The 6,000-nt window shown below is 40.6% G+C and overlaps 1 protein-coding gene across 1 annotated transcript in view; it reads right to left on the reverse strand.

The window, feature by feature from the left end:
* Positions 1–4,596, reverse strand: part of LOC126458158 (sodium-independent sulfate anion transporter-like) — a 142,293-nt gene extending 137,697 nt beyond the window's left edge. Inside the window, exon 1 of the mRNA XM_050095022.1 lies at positions 4,465–4,596. The gene's annotated coding sequence lies outside the window, so the exon portion shown is untranslated. The remainder of the gene's footprint in view (positions 1–4,464) is intronic.
* Between the last annotated feature and the right edge of the window lie 1,404 nt (positions 4,597–6,000).

The raw sequence follows: 6,000 nt of genomic DNA on the forward strand, positions 1-6,000 counted from the left end.
TCGTAATGTGCAGGTGACCATCACAAATCGCGACGACTTCAGTGTTAATGTTGTCTTTGAATAAACATGTCATTTCTGTTTGCCTCATTGCGTATTTCTTTCGGTCACCTTCTGTATTATATTGTTGCAGTTCTTTCTGTGTAAGCTCCAACCTTCATCGAAGTATGTTACTTGGAGTGAAACATCATGCGAAAGCTACTTTCGTCCTCAAGTTTTGCACACTTATCGTATCTTAACTGGTTATGTATCGTATTTTCTGAGGCGTAGATCGAGGATCAACCCAGCATTCGCGTAAACTAGCGTGGAAAGATGCCTAAAAATCACATCCAAGCTGACCGGCGTACCAGACCAATGGTCGTCAATCCGTCGCACGGATTCGTTCCGGGTCTGGGTCACATCTGTCTCGCCAGCTACCGCATTGCATTTTAAGCTATACGAGCAGGTCAGCGGAGCGTCTTCGGAACCCATTCGTTAATCGGATAACAAAATTTACAGACGTTTTTTTCTTTATTTTTTTTTTAATTTTTGCAAGAGCTTATTATCGCTAGAAGTGTTTGAACTACTGCGCTACTTCCCTCGGTCATTATCAAAATAGTCACTTTTCAGTATTTGGAAATGGACTTCCGCTGCAGGCAACAAGTTTCCACTGTGTGACCATCGATTATTTCCTTCGAGTGAAGCTAAGGCCCTCGCTTTCTACATCGAAGGCCGCGAAAGTGTCTACCGTCGAGCGGGACAGAAGAGAGAACTGTTTTCGAGGCCAGCTTAAGTAAATTACTTGGAACGTACTAGAGGCCCAGATAAGCAATGAACTGTTAAAGTTATCGCCAGTTGCTTACTATATTCGCTCTAAAGACCGTGCATCCCCTAGTAGCCACAAACAAAATATTCCAGAGCGCATGAAACCAATTTCTAGCACTGTAAAAATAATTACAAATGGTACGCTAATAATTACTGTTATAACCAATGAAGACTATGGAGATAGTACTGATAGTCTTAGCGTCCGTATCAGACCATTAAAAAAGAAGTCTGGGACGATACTGATACAGAAACAACCAAGAGCTGTTTTTGACAGTCAGTTCAACAGAATTTTAATACGCTGGCGACTATCGATCCGGACATGTACAAACAACTCTCTGATATTCGAAAAAGAACTCCGACATGCTACAGCTTTCTGTTTCTTTTTTCTAACCACTTCAAACGTCAGACAGCGGAAAAGAAAGGAAAACAAGAGCATGACTTAATGTCCGTCGAAGAAGTTGTCGTTAGAGTCGGAGCACACAGTCGGAGGATTGGGAAACCAGGGAGCAGAAAATTAGGCATTGAATCCCGCTCCTCCAGAATACTAGCCCATTGAGTTATTCATTCACTCACGTTGTTCCGTACTTCGGGGAAAATCGAGAAAAGATTGCCCGTGGTCCTGTTCAAGAAATTATCTTGACAGTCTCTGAACTAACTTCGATTGGCATGGCAGCCCTAAGATACATAAATCCGGTTCTTCTAGATTAGAACAGGGGTGTTACACAGGGAAGATGGTTACGGGAAGGGGACTAAGGAAGTGAAAATTAAGAGTATAGCTTTCAGACAGTAGCGAAATCACTCTACGGATGGGACACTGAAGTGCTTTTGAAGATTGGAGAGGGATTTGAGCCCGACCATTCCTGAATACTGCTAGGGTAATGTTACTCAAATACGTTTTCGATACGCGGTGCTCCACAGCTGTTAAATATTCAAAAGAAGTCATCTTGAAAACACTGACTTTTACCGAGATGAATCATTATTTTGCTACCAGTTTCGATCATAAGCCATCATCACCGGGAACAGAAATCCTCACTCACTAAGTGCAAGTAACCATGACTCAAATGTGACATGAGAAAGACTTCTCTACAGCGTTACAAATACACTACATAATAATATTCAAAAATAATGACAGAAATATCCTCATAATAGCAATTCCTCACGATCTGACGATGAACATACGGTAATTCCTTACAATGCATTTAGGCCTATTTAAGAATAACAGAAACACGTTACGAATGATGATTGATTATGAATATGTCGAGAAAAATTCATATTACATTCATTTAGGGACGAGAACTTCCCTTTTGTACGCACAGTAAAATGTCCATTCTAGGACAAGACAGCGTAAGAAATGCAATTTTCTGTTTAAAATGCAACTTGGAACCTTAAATACCTGCAAGGGATTGTGCGACTGTTAACAAACTGGACATTGACACACAAAGGGTGAAATCCGTTCAGGCAAAAAAGTTGCAAGCGGCAATGGAAGGAAGTACTCACTCTCGTCAGGTAAACTAGAGCCTAACAAAATGTTTCGTCTCCAGTACATTTTTCGACTTCCTGCTTTCTGCGCCAGAAGTTCTGAGCACAGCTAACTGTTTGTCAGTGTACTCGCACGCAGAAGGAACGAGACTCATATCCTACTGTTACTATCTTGGCTTAGGAATTCCATTTTTGTTACCTAACAGTGGACATCAACTGCATATGAATTGTTCTTACTACTTTATTATGCTAAACCGTTGTCGGAAGACCTGTCTATCTTCACCGGCAATAGCATCATTATAGATATATGCAACAAACAGTCGTACGTAAGTGCGTGGTATTACATGCATCGTATTAAAAACGAACGGTATGCATAGGTTGTTTGTAGTATATATATCAATGGCTGTCATTAACGATAATATAACGGGTGTGTAGTCGAAGAAAGGTACATAGCACGACACCGTCCGGGTAATGAAATTTTAAGAGCAAGTCGTTAACAGTCGATAATTTAGTAATAAAAAAATACATTTCGAAATTTTGCGTGGACTGCAGAGGACCATGGGCCTACAAAGAATATTCTGACTGGGTTTCAGCCATTTCCTCCCGTAGGATTTTGGTGAAATTGCGTTGCTCTTTATTGTTAAGGGAGGCGTGCCCCGCAAAACTTACTCAGGTCGTGCAAAACGACTTGTGCCTAAACTGCTGTACGGTCTCATTCTGCCCTGTACAGCTTGAACATTTTGTTTTGTGCACCAATAAAGGTGCGCGGGTGGATGAGCTAATCGAAGTCCTGCATTGTTGATTCTCTGCAAGAATATTTTCAGCATTAACTCTGAATCCACGGATACATGATGCAACGCCCGTTACACACCGGCGTCAAAACTTCGGACGGATCGTCCGCTGCCTGGTATCTCTTCCTAGTGCGATAACTCTGCGTGCTGTCTTGAAGGTCGGATGAATTACGAGATCCAAAGAGCAGCTTCATTTCCGGTTTTTGTGACCTCACTCGTGATCCCTAACTATCATCTCAATCACATAACCGAAATACATATAGCATATCTTAGGAACTGTGCCCTGGAACACATATAAATAATGAAATGCGAATAAGTAATGGAAAATTCTGGCGAAGCAACTTTGGCAGAATGTACGAAATCGATTCTTATTTATCCTGCTGGAGTGAAACGATACGGAATAACTGCACTCGTTTTTGTGAAAGAGTACCACACCATTATTTTATGTGTGCACTCCTAATTTGTAAGTAACACGTACATAAGTTTAACTTCCAAAGTAATGAAAAATTTTGGTATCGATACAACTGAAATGTTGATATTCGAAGAGGGCTGTTCCATAACGTTGTAAAAATGGGAGAAATGTGGTAAAAGTTTCCTACTGAATGATGTAATAAATGGCACCTTCGCCTACAATTTAAGGGTTACGTTTTAATAAATCCTTTTAGATTTTTCACAGTATTAATAACATTTCTAGTGATCCTTACGGCTCTGAACCTTATATCGTTTGTTTACGGTGTCTGTGATTACATACAACTTCTCTATAAAAATTTTTTGGCTGCATCCTATGCCAAATGGGTGCTTTATGAGAAAATACAGAATAAGCCACAGCAAATATACTACGCATTCAACTAACACTACAGTTAGTGGAGTTACGCGCTTTCGTAATAACGCTGCTATCGTATGGTAGCTACAACTGGAACCGACTTTAAATGATTTACACAAACTTTGTATACACACTTAAGCATGAGAAATCAATCGAACAAACGAAGTGTAAAGCATTCCCACAACATCAGTGCATAACACATAGATAGAATTCATATTCATCTACTCGAATTACTGAAAAGTTTTATAGAAGTTGTGGACATTGATGTGAGTCTTTATGTGCAGTGTTTTCGTCGTCGCTGCGAGGTCATAAATATTAAGTTTCAAATACACACACTGCTTCGTTGGCACTAAACTTTTTGGGACCTGTACATTGTATGAGACTTCCTAAAAAGCTTAATTCATTATTCCTGTGAAGAGGCAGCTGTCAGATACAAATAGCAACTGAAATATAAGCGATGGGCTCTTACTAGTGCATCACAATAAGCGGATATACGTTCTTGAAAAAAACAATTTTTGGTGGATACTGTACTCACGAACACACGTCCTCTGAAGTACTCATGTTACTTACCACAGTTACTTCCACTTCAAACACTTCCACCTTACGTTGTCGCCGACAACACTCACAGCACTGAAGTTATGTCCGCGTAAACACATCCTCATATATGATCCGCAGATGCAACTTGTCAGTGACCTGCAGACGACAACAAACCAAAGATAATGGCTGACCAGCAGCATGATATCGATATGTATGTTAACACCATCTGGTGGCAGTTACGTGAACTAAGAGGCGCGCGCGCTCTTCGATATGCGCTTCTTAGTACCGGTCGTTCAGTGACGAATTTACCACACGGCTGATTACCTTGGCTACAGTTGGACACCTCGTCTACATTTTAGTTGCACAAATGTATGATCTGAGTTTCCAAAATCGGGAAAAACGAGACACTGTTATTTTTTGGTTATTCGAAGGTTAATGTATCCGATAAAGCTAATTAAATGGTCTTAGTGAATTTTAATACCAATTTTCTATGCATAGGCGTATTGTTGTTTCATAACAGTCTGTCTATAATATCTATCAACGTTACATTGGAGAACAGGTTACTACTAAAATATACACATGAAATTGCCATAAAAGCTTCTGTAGAGCAAGACTTGTGACTGGTGACCTCTTTTTCCCTTTTCTTCCTCGTAACTACCGTCATAAATTGCGAATAAACACATGACACATATGTTTTGGGTTTCTGGAATGATAATTTCGGCTTCTTCTATCCAAGTAATTTAAAGCAGAGCCCCACAAGGACACCGTAGTTCCTAATGAACCTAAAATGTTACTACTTCAGTTTATTAATGGGAAATTTCACCAAAAAAAATACCGTAACCTACATACTGAAGGCTTAACAGTACAATTATATACATTTCAGAAATTCTGACGAAGGTCTTCACGAGGATTTCTTCTTTTGTAATGCAAGTACGTGAGCTGTACATCCTGTAGCACATTTTCCTAACAGGAATCTCTTTTTTTTTCTCGATATCGCATCGCCGGGATCTAGGAGAATAAAATAATCGAGAGTTCTACAGCAGACCGTCCAGTTCACTTCTAGTAGGCAATTAAACTTGGAACTTGGAGAACGAAGCCATGAACTGTCGATGATTTGAAGTGACCATGCTTATGACAAACATGCGGATCATAAGAGAGAGCGCATAAGTTACAGTAGAACAGGCAAGGGAAAGGAGATGCACCGTGTTCTTTTGAATGCAGGCGTCGGGGCACTGACCTTTAGTTTTTTCGGGCAACTTCAGAAACATATTGCCGGCCGTTGTGACCGATTGGTTATAGCCGCTTCAGTCCGGACACGCGCTGCTGCTACAGTCGCAGGTTCGAGTCCTGCCTCGGGTACGAATGTGTGTGATGTCTTTAGTTTAGTTAGGTTTAAGTAGTCCCACTTCTAGGGGGCTGATGACCTCAGATGTTAGGTCCATAGTGCTCAGAGCCGTTTGAACCATTTCAGAAACATATAAAATGTGCATGGCAGCGATTTGTACCCATGTTCCCCCTGAATTCGAGTGTGCCACTTTGCTCAACGTGTGAAGCAAACTTCATGGATTA

The sequence above is a fragment of the Schistocerca serialis genome, chromosome 2 (genome assembly GCF_023864345.2).
Source record: "Schistocerca serialis cubense isolate TAMUIC-IGC-003099 chromosome 2, iqSchSeri2.2, whole genome shotgun sequence".
NCBI classification, from domain to species: domain Eukaryota; kingdom Metazoa; phylum Arthropoda; class Insecta; order Orthoptera; family Acrididae; genus Schistocerca; species Schistocerca serialis.